The sequence below is a fragment of the Convolutriloba macropyga genome, chromosome 14 (genome assembly GCF_964194025.1).
Source record: "Convolutriloba macropyga chromosome 14, txConMacr16.3, whole genome shotgun sequence".
Lineage (NCBI taxonomy): Eukaryota > Metazoa > Xenacoelomorpha > Acoela > Convolutidae > Convolutriloba > Convolutriloba macropyga.
The window spans coordinates 21,498,654-21,513,531 of NC_134481.1; the positions used below are offsets into that span (position 1 = coordinate 21,498,654).

Genomic DNA, 14,878 nt, shown 5'->3' on the forward strand with positions numbered 1-14,878 from the left:
TTAATCCTGTTTTTGCGGTTCTCTTGACTTCTTGGGTCAAAACTGAGTGTCGTCTTTTGATGCAGAACATATTCGATCAAAATTTTCTTTGCTAGTGTAAGATTCACGGTTCTCGAGCATTGCAGAGAGCTTCGGTTTTTTTTCTCGTTTTCAGGCGTGACACGATCCCATTGCACAAGCTCCATCCGGATTATGGACTTTGGTTTCTTCAAACGGAGTCACAATTTCGCAATCAAGAGGTTTCGATGGCAGTCACGTCGAGTACTGAGTTGCAAAACCTCTTGGGTATCAGAAAGTAGTCAATCTGAGTTTTGGTTTTTCCTTCTTGACTTTTCCATGTCCAAAGCTTTGTCTATCTTTTCTCGAACCAGGTATTCAGAACACTAAGGTTTCCGCTCTGGTATCTTTCCCGGAGAAAAGTACTCTTGGATTTTGTTCTCCGAGGCCAAATTTTTCAAGTAAGCTTTTGCTCACTTCGGCACCTACCTTAAGCAGTTTTGATCTGCGGTTTATCAGATGCCTCTCCTAATGCGTCATTCCTCCCCAACCTCGAGAAATTTTATGTACCGCTGGATTTTAGTGACAACCAAATCTTATATTGTACAACCTGATGTTAGCAAGACTCTCCCGCCATGCAATTCGAACTTAGGCGAAGAAATATTTACGTAAAGCAATATCGCAACTTGGCGAGAAACAAAAATTCACTAAGTCTGTAGTGTCTTCTATCCCCGTACTGTTCGGCATATAGAAACACAAATTAAGGCGGATCTGAGGGAACTTATTGAGAACTTTGGATGAGCGGGACTATGGTAGTTTGCCGACTAATTTTCTGTTACATCCCAGAAAATATCGGTGACGAAACCGACACTTCCTCTGAACATTTAAAAATTGGATGAAAATTGACTACTAGCCATTCCTCAATTAAAACAAAGGACGAAAGAAACATCTACAGAACTAAACAATTGTCTACATAACGTGCGCTCTGTCAGGAAGAAAATGAAAGATGTAAATGCCCTCTTGGAAGTAAATGATAGTTTTGGAGTTCTTATAGAATCGTGGATTACGAACAACTCAGATGACGATTTTATTCCAAAGCAGTGTTGTCCCCAAGGATTTCTTTTCTCTAGTGAACCTAGTTTTAATAAAAGAGGAGGTGGAATTTGCCTCTTTTACAGATGGGATCTCCATTTGGAAAATTTTGAAAAGTTTGCCTCTGAATTTTTTGAATGCTGTTATGCCCCTTTAACTGTTGGGGCTACCAGTTATTTAGTAATCGCTGTTTATCGGCCACCTGGATTAAATGTTAAATCTTTCATTGATCACTTTACTATTCTTGTTGAAGAAAAAAGAATACAATTCGACAAGATTGTTCTCCTGGGCGACTTTAACATTAAACTGAATGCAAAAAACGATGCATCGAAAATCTGGAACCCTTTTTTTGAAGATTTCGACCCGACTAGTACGTCTGAGAAAAAACGCATAGATGTGGTGGGATTCCTGACCATGTTATAGCGTCAAACAATATTTCAATTAATGATAAATCGAATAGCTTCATTACTTCTTCGGACCATTCGTTTGTTTGCTTCGCGCTCAGCAATTCGAAACAACTTAAATCTCAACATCAGTTGATGTAGAAATTGGAAGAATTTTGGAAAAGGGTTTTATTACATTTACGAAGCCGTGCTTAAAGTTTGATGTTGCCTCAAGTATTGAAGAAGCCTCAAGTATATCTAAGGTTTGAGAATATTTTGGATTCCGTTCTACCACTCAAAATAAAAACATCTATTAAACATCAATGTCCATTTTTTGGCAATGAGATTTTGGGTATGAAACAAAAGGAGAAAAAAGTAAAGCGTAAATATAGAAAGTCGAAAACATCTGTACTAAGATCTGAATATCAAAGTGTTAACCATATGTATTTTTAAAAATTCTTAGAGAAGGGTAGTTTATACATTGAGAATGCGTTGATGGAAAATTGTAGCCCTAAAAAGTTTGCCACCTTAAAATTTCTTCTTGGTCAAAATTTGAACAGCTCCCGAAATATGGAAACAAAAAACAGCTTGCAAACGACTTTAACGAGTTCTTTATATCTAAAATGGAAACTATTATTGCATCGATTCCCACTGCGGTCTTGAATTTCTGAAAGCTGAAGTTAACTAAATGAATTTGTTCACAGAGTTGTCGATAAGTTAGTTTAGATATTTGATTTCGGTGTCGTCAAACAGTACATCTCCACATTCCGACACATCTTGTAAAATCATTTCCAGATTATTTTTTTCTCGACCTCCTGAAACTTCTGAATCTTTCGCTGAAGGCGGGATGTTTTCTCCAGTCCTATAGAATGGCCATTGATAAGTCCCACTTGAAGAAAGCAAATTCTGACAATGACGATTTCAAATTATTTACCTTTCTCAAACCTAAGTTTCATATCAAATCTATTAGTACGGGAGGCTTTTATGCAAATGTGTGAACACCCTGAAAAGAATAGTCTATTTAGTAAATACTATAATGCCTACAGGAGCACTCGTTAAGGTGACGAATGATTTGCTCCTCAATTTGGATCAGACATAAAGCACTTTTTTATTGGACTTGATCTATCAGCTGCCTTTGACACTCGATCATGAATTACTTTCGATTCTTGATACAAGTTTGGTTTTCAAAGATAAAGTGCTTCGCTTTTTAAATAATTATCTGAGTAGTAGATCTCAAAGAGTTTTAGTTGATAGTGAATATTCAATGCCAAGAATCATAAAACGTTTGTTCCTCAAGGATCTGTTCTAGGTCCTGTTCATTTTTCATGCTATCTCTTTTCTCTGGAAGTTCTGTTTGAACGTCTTGATGTCAATTATCATTTTTATGCCGATGACTCTGCTATCTATTATGTTTACCATGCTTCGACAAATCAGGGGCCTTTTGATTTGATACCTACGACTCCGTAAAAGTTGTTCAGTGGTGCTAAGCTCTGATTAAACTCGAATAAAACTGAGTACATGTTTATTGGTAGAAAGAATAGTTTAAATAGTGATATTGAACTTCCAGCAGACGCCAATTTTTCTAACAATGTTACTTTGTTGGGCTTCAACTTAGATTCCAGAATTTCATATGCAAAACAGGTTAGTTTTTTGTCGAAGATGTTATTATTTCCTTGCGAAAAATTTATTCCATCAGAGAAATTTGGCAGAAAGTCGTTGATCGAGTTAGTTCTGGTAATGAATCTCTCGCGAATAAATACTGCAACTCACTGTATTTTAGATTACCTGTCTATAGTATACATAATTTACAGCATATAATGAACTCAGCGTGTCGTCTCACTTTTAGGCTATCAGCTAGTTCACCAACTGCAATTTATATCAAAGAGCTTCATTGGCTACCTATGAAACACCGTGATCTCTTCAAAACTCTACTTTTTGGTCAACGTTTGGTCCATTTTCCGTGGAAATTTCCCGTGTATCTTGGCACTTTAGTTTTCCGAAATGATAAGGTAACTAATTGCCAATATGGGTACAATTTGAAGGTTCCTAACGTCCGGCATGCATTTGGGCGAAAACCATTTAGTTTTGCTGTTCCTTTTGAATGGAATAAGTTGCCTTTTGAAATGGAACTAACACCCCCAGGAGTTGTATTATGGGAAAAAACTGAAAACCTTTTTATTTAATCTTCGGTTTTGAAGGCACTTTTGAGTTTGTAAATGGTGCGTAAACCTATAATACTAATATTTAGCCATTATTTTTTGACATGCCTAATATTAATAAATCAACGGTCAAGTGCATCAAACAATTTAGAAAAAAGCGCAGACAATTGTTCGGCCTCGACCAGTTGAAGTAATGCTTTCTTTCTGCTGGAATAGGAGGCGTGCAACACCTGAAAGTATTTTGTTTTGTTCGGTTCAAACTGCTGGAATGGTAAAATGAAGGAGAAAAATCGTGTTCATAATCGCTATGCTGATTGAAATTGAATTAGATTGCTCCCTTGCCCGCATACGTGATCTCAAACGCTTCTAGAATGTCCAAGTCTTTGATGAAACCAATTTCCATGACTTCGATCAGCTATCAATTAAGCCGTCAAAACAAGCCTTAGCCTCAGATCATGTTGTGAGATGACAGTCCATCTTCGTGTCTCTTAAATGTAAGTGGGTTAACTTCTAGACTATCTATTAGAAACTGCTCGGTTCTAGACTATGTATTTAGTACTTCTAACAGTCTTCACAATAGAAACTTGGTGTAACAACAACTACAGTAAATCTTTTTTCCGTTGTTCGGTCAGTACAGAGTTGTCTAATGAACAGAGCGATCAGATAGACTTCATGTAGGTCTTGTTTGAGAAATGCTCTTTGTATTGCTACAACTGGACTTCCTGTGCAAGACTACTAATTTTTGCCGTCCGGGCAACACCTCTGTCTCTATATAGCGCCCACTTCCAGCAAATATTGCGTGTAACCAATTTGAAAAATGTCTGAGCTGTTTTTCAAGTTTTTACTTTTTCATAAGTCTGGCGTGCCCAAAGTCAGTGACAGATTTCGACTTGGCGAATATCAATTTTACTCAAAGCCAGCTCATGAGGGGGTTTAGGTTATTTGGAATTTTCGGTTAAAAATATATCTCTAAGTGATCACTCTTCGATCTTAATGGCCCTTCAAACAAAACCCCACCCAAGAACAAAAAACCGCCCAAGAAACTCACGCCTCTCTGATGTTCCTTCAGCAAACTCAACTACTCTTGTGTCAAATTTGTTAACGCCTTCAGTGGAAGTTGTTTGATGGCTACCCTGGAGTTTTAATTTTTACAATACTCTTCCGAAAAACTTTTACTGGATAAGAAACCAAGAAAAGGTCTTTAAACCCGTTCAACTATACGTCTGTTAAAACACACTTTGTGAGTTTTGTAAATGCTGCCAAAAACGTCCGTCAAATCCAACAAACAGATTTGAATCTCTATGTTGGCTCGAGAAAATTTTGAAGATTTCACTGAACTTGATTGTTTAAATTAGTGGTTCACTAGACTCAGCTCAAAATGAATGTTTCAAAGTAATGCGTTCATGGGGCGGCAGCAGTTTTCCAAACAGCTAAACCTTGAGGCAAGCAACTTCAATTTGTTGTGCCAGAACTTCAATGGAACTATGTACTACCCGACATTATCACGAGACACATCTGATGCTTTTGAATCGCTGTCCGTCGCGGAAACTAAACTTCTGTCCAAAAGCTCATCTTACGACTAAATTGATTGCTTCCCTGTCAATATCTTTAAACTTTACCGAGATGTTTTGGCAGCTTCTTGCATTCCGTTTTCTGCTAAATTCTTTTAGTCAATGTTTCTGATATTTTGTGGGAAACCGCGTTTGTAAGACCCCTTCACAAAGGAGGATCTGAAAATAATATTGTTAACTGGAGACCAATTAGCCTTCTTCCTATTATACCACTTGTTTTTGTGAAAGTTATCTTCAATTTTCAAACATCAAAATGAAGCAGTTCGGTTTTCAGTCACAAAAAAGTGCCATTGTTTAATTGGTTGAGTGTAATGAAAATTGTTCGGATAGATAACAAAAGCAACTACTCTTTTTTCCATATAGTTTCATTGCGCAGAAGCGTTTGATATGGTTCATTTCGGCATTCTGATGTCACAGCTGTAATTCTTTGGACTTATTTGGTCTGGAAAATGATTTTGTTAGCTTTTTCATTTGTTGCCTACTTAACCGATATCGCCTGGTTACTTTGAATGCCTCATATCAGCGTTACTACGAGTTTAAGGTGGCGTATCACAGGAGTCGGTCTCAGGACCCTTGCTTATGGTCAAATATGACTTAAGATACTCAAATGTTTTTGCACGCTCCTATTATTAAGGTCAAAAGACGATTCCTAAATGCCATTGAAATTTAATCAAGGGCAGCCTCTGAAACTAGACTTTAGTCTTTATCGAGTTTCTTTTAAAAAAATTTATGTCATTTTTTCTCATTGGTGTTTTGAGACCAGATCTGCGAAGCTATCACTTTTGTTTTCTCTCAGTTTTCCAACTATGTTCCAACTTGTTCGGTTTTTCCTCATTAATAGCGAAGTTTTCTTACGTCGCAGGCTCTTGACTGTGAGCATTTTCTTGAAACGGCTCCCTGGTTGTTCCGTAGCCCCCGTTATTATTTTCAGGTTAGATTCGATGGAGTTTAAAAAATGAAGAGTCGTGAACTGCCAAAGTTATCTCCAGATCTTCAATAGTCCTTATGTGTTGAGTGCGCATATTCAGGTCGTTAAGTTATTTGATGGTAAACGTCTGAGAAATTATTTTTTCCTATCAGTAAATACTCGTCCATTACATTGAGAAAGCCCGCACTTTAAGTCCATACAAAGTCTACTTTCTGTACTCTTCTTCCTCTGTCTCATCCCTCTTGCTGTATTAGAGACACTTTTTTCCAAATTCAGCTAGGAAGAATCGCAGTTTACAAAAAGTGAAGTCATATTACTTGTTTGTTAGTTTGTCAGGATCCGAGATTTAGACTAGACTTGCTGAAAAGTGAAGTATATTCTGCTTTTTAAAACTTAACATAGGAAGTGGTTGATCTTGATATCTACCAACTTTTTGTAGATTTCTCTCAATGTAATATTCTGACATTTAAACAACTTTATTTTTTGGAAATACTCCCTTGCGCAAAATCGCATCAGTAAAGTTGGGATTTTTCTTCGATTTAAAACCAATTCGCCCGTTGCCTCTTGATAAAATGTTGAAATAGAAACGGTCACCTAATGACTCGTTGCTACAGAGAATTTTGATAGATAGAAAATCGCCTCTTTTTAATAACCGATTTTTCGTCTGACTTATTTGACTTTTCGTCCTTAAAAAAGGCATAAACAGGTAGCGCCCAGCAGACATTGAGTTTCATTAGAAGTCCCTAGCGGCGGTTAGTAGTCATTCCATTGCTTAGTGTGGTGAAGCTACTGGGAAGCCCGTAGTTTAAGGTTAAATCGTCATTTTTAGGAATTTTTGAGCCCAAAATGTTGAAATCTTTCGTGGTTTTAGTCATTTTTCGAGTTTTTTTTGGACCAGTCTAACATTGAGGCTGGTTAAAGTTGATAAAGGTCGTTTGCAAGACATAAGTACTTTTTATGACCATTTTAAGAGCTATATGTTCTGGTAATTCAAACAAAAAGATCATGTTGTGAGATGTTGTGCCTCAGATCATGTTGTGAGATGACAGTCCATCTTCGTTTCTCTTAAATGTAAGTGGGTTAACTTCTAGACTATCTATTAGAAACTGCTCGGTTCTAGACTATGTATTTAGTACTTCTAACAGTCTTCACAAGAGAAACTTGGTGTAACAACAACTACAGTAAATCTTTTTTCCGTTGTTCGGTCAGTACAGAGTTGTCTAATGAACAGAGCGATCAGATAGACTTCATGTAGGTCTTGTTTGAGAAATGCTCTTTGTATTGCTACAACTGGACTTCCTGTGCAAGACTACTAATTTTTGCCGTCCGGGCAACACCTCTGTCTCTATTTAGCGCCCACTTCCAGCAAATATTGCGTGTAACCAATTTGAAAAATGTCTGAGCTGTTTTTCAAGTTTTTACTTTTTCATAAGTCTGGCGTGCCCAAAGTCAGTGACAGATTTCGACTTGGCGAATATCAATTTTACTCAAAGCCAGCTCATGAGGGGGTTTAGGTTATTTGGAATTTTCGGTTAAAAATATATCTCTAAGTGATCACTCTTCGATCTTAATGGCCCTTCAAACAAAACCCCACCCAAGAACAAAAAACCGCCCAAGAAACTCACGCCTCTCTGATGTTCCTTCAGCAAACTCAACTACTCTTGTGTCAAATTTGTTAACGCCTTCAGTGGAAGTTGTTTGATGGCTACCCTGGAGTTTTAATTTTTACAATACTCTTCCGAAAAACTTTTACTGGATAAGAAACCAAGAAAAGGTCTTTAAACCCGTTCAACTATACGTCTGTTAAAACACACTTTGTGAGTTTTGTAAATGCTGCCAAAAACGTCCGTCAAATCCAACAAACAGATTTGAATCTCTATGTTGACTCGAGAAAATTTTGAAGATTTCACTGAACTTGATTGTTTAAATTAGTGGTTCACTAGACTCAGCTCAAAATGAATGTTTCAAAGTAATGCGTTCATGGGGCGCCAGCAGTTTTCCAAACAGCTAAACCTTGAGGCAAGCAACTTCAATTTGTTGTGCCAGAACTTCAATGGAACTATGTACTACCCGACATTATCACGAGACACATCTGATGCTTTTGAATCGCTGTCCGTCGCGGAAACTAAACTTCTGTCCAAAAGCTCATCTTACGACTAAATTGATTGCTTCCCTGTCAATATCTTTAAACTTTACCGAGATGTTTTGGCAGCTTCTTGCATTCCGTTTTCTGCTAAATTCTTTTAGTCAATGTTTCTGATATTTTGTGGGAAACCGCGTTTGTAAGACCCCTTCACAAAGGAGGATCTGAAAATAATATTGTTAACTGGAGACCAATTAGCCTTCTTCCTATTATACCACTTGTTTTTGTGAAAGTTATCTTCAATTTTCAAACATCAAAATGAAGCAGTTCGGTTTTCAGTCACAAAAAAGTGCCATTGTTTAATTGGTTGAGTGTAATGAAAATTGTTCGGATAGATAACAAAAGCAACTACTCTTTTTTCCATATAGTTTCATTGCGCAGAAGCGTTTGATATGGTTCATTTCGGCATTCTGATGTCACAGCTGTAATTATTTGGACTTATTTGGTCTGGAAAATGATTTTGTTAGCTTTTTCATTTGTTGCCTACTTAACCGATATCGCCTGGTTACTTTGAATGCCTCATATCAGCGTTACTACGAGTTTAAGGTGGCGTATCACAGGAGTCGGTCTCAGGACCCTTGCTTATGGTCAAATATGACTTAAGATACTCAAATGTTTTTGCACGCTCCTATTATTAAGGTCAAAAGACGATTCCTAAATGCCATTGAAATTTAATCAAGGGCAGCCTCTGAAACTAGACTTTAGTCTTTATCGAGTTTCTTTTAAAAAAATTTATGTCATTTTTTCTCATTGGTGTTTTGAGACCAGATGTGCGAAGCTATCACTTTTGTTTTCTCTCAGTTTTCCAACTATGTTCCAACTTGTTCGGTTTTTCCTCATTAATAGCGAAGTTTTCTTACGTCGCAGGCTCTTGACTGTGAGCATTTTCTTGAAACGGCTCCCTGGTTGTTCCGTAGCCCCCGTTATTATTTTCAGGTTAGATTCGATGGAGTTTAAAAAATGAAGAGTCGTGAACTGCCAAAGTTATCTCCAGATCTTCAATAGTCCTTATGTGTTGAGTGCGCATATTCAGGTCGTTAAGTTATTTGATGGTAAACGTCTGAGAAATTATTTTTTCCTATCAGTAAATACTCGTCCATTACATTGAGAAAGCCCGCACTTTAAGTCCATACAAAGTCTACTTTCTGTACTCTTCTTCCTCTGTCTCATCCCTCTTGCTGTATTAGAGACACTTTTTTCCAAATTCAGCTAGGAAGAATCGCAGTTTACAAAAAGTGAAGTCATATTACTTTGTTAGTTTGTCAGGATCCGAGATTTAGACTAGACTTGCTGAAAAGTGAAGTATATTCTGCTTTTTAAAACTTAACATAGGAAGTGGTTGATCTTGATATCTACCAACTTTTTGTAGATTTCTCTCAATGTAATATTCTGACATTTAAGCAACTTTATTTTTTGGAAATACTCCCTTGAGCAAAATCGCATCAGTAAAGTTGGGACTTTTCTTCGATTTAAAACCAATTCGCCCGTTGCCTCTTGATAAAATGTTGAAATAGAAACGGTCACCTAATTACTCGTTGCTACAGAGAATTTTGATAGATAGAAAATCGCCTCTTTTTAATAACCGATTTTTCGTCTGACTTATTTGACTTTTCGTCCTTAAAAAAGGCATAAACAGGTAGCGCCCAGCAGACATTGAGTTTCATTAGAAGTCCCTAGCGGCGGTTAGTAGTCATTCCATTGCTTAGTGTGGTGAAGCTACTGGGAAGCCCGTAGTTTAAGGTTAAATCGTCATTTTTAGGAATTTTTGAGCCCAAAATGTTGAAATCTTTCGTGGTTTTAGTCATTTTTCGAGTTTTTTTTTGGACCAGTCTAACATTGAGGCTGGTTAAAGTTGATAAAGGTCGTTTGCAAGACATAAGTACTTTTTATGACCATTTTAAGAGCTATATGTTCTGGTAATTCAAACAAAAACAGTCAGATTAATAAAATTTTTGTCATTTTTTGAGTTTTTCAGCCCTAGTTGTCAAGAAACCTCCTGTAGGGTTTGATTTCTAGTGGTAAGTGAATGTATTTCAACATTTAAACAAATTTTAGCATTTTTTGACATTTATTGCCGTTTATCAGGTTTATCCAGCATCAGGTGTCAGAAAACTTCCTTAAAGGTTTGATAATAAGAAGCTGTAAAATTTGTATTGGCCATGGAATAGTTTTCAGCTTTTCAATATTACGAGTTTTAGCCATTTATTTGCTAAAAGTTGCATTTTAAAGTTTTTTGAAAGTTTGTTATTTTTTAGGTTTCTTCAGCCTGAAGTGCCAAGGAACCCCCTCTAGATTTGAATAATAGGTAACTTCATAGTTTCTAGATGTAATGGAATGTTTTTCAAGATGTTAATATCACGAATTTAAGCATTTTTAAAAAAAAAATCAAAATTTTTAATTTATTTGTACCTCCAGCCTCAAGGGCCATAAAACCTCATGAAGGGTTTGATAAAAGATTATTGCATAGTTTCTAAATGTAATCGAATGTTAAAGGTCCGATTTTTTACCGAATTTAAGCAACTCTTTAAAAAAATATTTGCCATTTTTTTGAGGTTTTTTGAAAAATTTTGTTTTTTTTATATTGCTTCACGCACCAGGGCCAGGGAAACTCCTCCGAGGTTTGGTAGTACACTGCTGCATGTTTTCTTAATGCTGCTGCAGTTAATGTAATGTTTATCAATATTTTATTGACTCTAGTTTTAGCAATTTTTGATCAAATTTTTTATTTTCAATATTCGAAAAATTATCATGTTCCAAGTTTATGGATCTTTATGAGCCAGTGCCAAGGAGACTGAAATAGGAAAATTTAAGGCTTGAGAATGGGATACTATATAGTCTCTTGAGACAATGAAATGGTTCTGATGATTTTAATATTACGAGTTTTAGCAAGATTTCGTTAAAATTTGCTATTGTTTTTTAAATTTTTGATTTTTTGGCCTGTTCTGAGTTTACCGATCATAACTGGCAAAAGAAACTTTTTAGGTCTTGCAGATAGGTTACGACAGAACTCCAGACATAAGAAATGGTTTTAAAATGGTTTACTCAACAACACTGGAAACTTTTCTTTTGAATTATGCACTTTCATTTTTTTCTGTATGATTAAATAGCTAACAAGGCCAGAAAACTGGAAGTTGCAGAGTCGAATCTCATCATGAAAAAAAGATTGTAGCTCTCTCTCTGTGTTGGTTGGGGTTTCTCTCCTTCTCTTTCTCGTTCACATTTTCTCTCGCACACTATCTCCTAACGTCTTTTGTTGATGCAGCACTTCAGCTGCTGTTGTGTGGCGTGACGATCTGTTACCCTCACGTCACGACTCTTCAATTAGGCTAATGCTAGCCTCACTCAACCGTTGTTAGCTACTGACGAAGCCAACCGCTCGCTGGTCGTTTGAGAGCAATTCGCCCGAGTTTCATATCTATTAATAGACGCGAAGCGATACCCGAGGCTATTATTAGCCTTCTCTTGTTTTTACGACTGGAAGAGGAGTACTGCTTGTTTTACGAATTTTCTTTACCCAAGTACTCTTCGTTCAGACGGCGTTTTGACCTAAAAGTGAAAGACTTGGATTGCCGTATGAAATAAATTTTTTTGCGCGAGAGAAGTTTTTTGATCATGCTCTTTAATCAGTGAATGACTTTTTGACTTTCAATTTTTTTTGACAGAATGCCGCCTAAAGATAACCATTTTTAGTCGTTTTTTGTCCAATTGGCCCCGTTTTTTGCTGATAATTTAGTTTATTGTGGAAACAATTTTGATGAAAGCTGTATTAATATTTGAAACTCTGAAATTGATCAGTGTTTTCGAGAGTATAATGAGTTTTAAACTCTTAAATGAGCACGTTTCACAATCTTTAATTCTCTTTTGGGTTACTTAAATTTATTTCCTTATTTTTGGATCTACAAGCAGATTTTTTCTAAATGATATTTGACCTTCGATATTTCGGGCATTAAATGCTTCTTTATATCCTCAGGTATTTTTGTTTCATAGAATGGTACACATGCTTGCCCGATTTTGAGTTTTTGTCTAATTTTTCTGTTTTGTTTGTTTTGGGATTTGGTTACTAGAAAAAGTCTTGTTTTGCACTGAACTAAATATGAATGATTTTGTGGCGTTCAGTTTTTCGAGTTCTGCAAAAAAAATTAATGTGCCTTTTATAAATTGTTTGACTATTTTTGCAAAATGTTTAGTTTCAATTTTTGATCTATATTTCAACTACCTTTTAATCTTTATGGGGAATAGCTTTAATATTTCAGGCATTAAATGCTTCTTTATAACCTGAGGTGTTTTCGTTTCATAGAAATGTACACATGCTTGCCCAATTTTGGCAGTTTTTTTGTCTATTTTCTGTTTTAGTTTGTTTTTTGGATTTGGTTACTAGAAAAGGTCTAGTTTTTCACTGCACTAATGATGAATGATTTTGTGGCGTTCAGTTTGTTGAATTCTGCAAAAAAAGTGCCTTTTTGAAAAATTGTTTGACAACTTTTTTAAAATATTTTTTTTTCCAATTTTTGATCTATATTTCAAGTACCTTTTATTCTCCAGGGGGATAGCTAAATAATTTCATGCTAAATAAGGAAATGTATTGTTCTCCTACTTCATTGGTTTTAATTCTCGAAAATTAAGAAAGTCTGTTTTATGTTTCTGTCATTATTCTCTGCATTCTCGCATGTATCCGTCTATCATATTTCTGAGAGCTATAGTTTTAATGAGCTCTGCTTTTATGAGTTGATAAAAATAATGTTTTTTGCCTTGTTCTTAGATTTTTATTTTGTTTGCAATTGAGTTCATTTGGCATTGCGGCACAGAATTTGTTGAAATGCCGGTTTCTTGAACTATTTTGATGATTTTATCTTTTAGCGATTTTTCCGTATGAAATATATTTTTCTGAGCGAGAGAAGTTTTTTGATCATGCGCTTTAATCAGTGAATGACTTTTTGACTTTAAAAAAATTTTTGACAGAGTGCCGCATAAAGATAACCATTTTTAGTCGTTTTTCATCCAATTGGCCCAGTTTTTTGCTTATAATTTAGTTTATTGTAGAAGTAATTGTGATGAAAGCTGTATGAATATGTGAAACTCTGAAGTTAATAGCTCAGTGTTTTTGAGAGTATAATGTTGAATTTTAAATTCTAAATGAGCACATTTCACAATCCTTTATTCATTTGTGGGTTTCTTGAAATAAGTTCTTCATTTTTGGATCTACAAGCAGATTTTTTAAAATGATATTTGACCTTTGATATTTCAGGCATTAAATGCTTCTTTGTAACCTGAGATATTTTTGTTTCTCATCGGATTTTACACATACTTGCCCATTTTTGGCACTTATTTGTCTAATTTATCTGTTTTTTGTTTGTTTTCTGGATTTGATTACTAGAAAAAGTCTTGTTTCGCTTTTAACTAATGATTGAATGATTTGGTGGCGTTCAGTTTTTCGAATCCTGCAAAAACAATCAAGTGTTTTAATGAAAAATTGTTCGACAATTTTTGCAAAATAGTTTTTTCCAATTTTTGATCTATATTTCAACTACCTTTTAATCTCTACACGGGTATAGCTATATAATTTCATGCTAAATAAGGAAATGTAATTGTTTTGCTACTTCGTTGGTTTCAATTCTCGAAAATCAAGAACTAGTCTGCTTTTTAATGTGCCTGTTTCTGTCCCTATTCTCCGCATTCTCGCATGTGTCAGTCTATCAGTTTTCTGAGAGCTATAGTTTTAATGAGCTTGGCTTTTATGAGTTGTTAAAAATAATGTTTTTGGACTTTTACTTAGATTTTTAATTTTTTTGCAATTGATTTCATTTGACATTGCGGCACAGTATTTGTTTAACTGCCCTTTTCTTGGAATGCCGTTTGGGGTCTTAGTTTGATTCCAAACCATTTTTTCCTCCGAATTAAAATCTGTTTCTTTTGTCTTTTTGTTGATTTATTTGGTTTTTCAACTATTTTGCTGGTTTTTAATCTTTTTGCAATTTTTGGCCCATTATATTGTTTTGTTGAATTCATTTGTAATTGAGTTGAAGCTTCAGGCCTTTGGGCTCTATTTACTATAATGGATGCAACTTTCTTTTGCTACGATGTTTTCTCTTTCTACGCAATTTGAAAAAAGTTGAGGAATCTTACACAATTTTTTCTCATTTTTTCTCTTTTTCAAAAATGGATGTGTGAGCTCATTAAGGCTTGACTGATTTTTTGTGGTTAGAATACTAGTTTATTTTTGCATGGAACAATGGTTTTGTTTGTATATATACTTGTGCTACATGGAAAGTAAGTTGAATTTTCCTAATTTTTTCATGTTTTTTTTTCTGGCAAATTTTCCTTTTCTTTGACCTAAGACTGTTGTTTTCTCTGCATTGATGCCTTCTGCAAGGAGGTGTTAGCGTTTTGAATAGGCAGTTTTTTCGAGGATATGACTTCGATTCGTTTCCGGAATTCTGCCGGCTATGTTTTTTTTATTTCGTCAAGATTTTTGTTACGACCATGTGACGTCACAACCACTTTAAATAGGATTTTTCATTTGTTCATACAATTTCAACTGAATTGCGTGCGTGACGTCATTTTTCACTCTTAGTGGAACTAGTTTTTTGTTCATTCGCGTGATTAAG

The 14,878-nt window shown here is 35.5% G+C and overlaps 1 protein-coding gene across 1 annotated transcript in view; it reads left to right on the plus strand.

Annotated features, from left to right (window-relative positions):
- Positions 1-14,878, plus strand: part of LOC142353096 (NADH dehydrogenase [ubiquinone] 1 alpha subcomplex subunit 13-like) — a 31,783-nt gene that overhangs the window by 8,877 nt on the left and 8,028 nt on the right. The gene's annotated exons all lie outside the window — the stretch shown is intronic.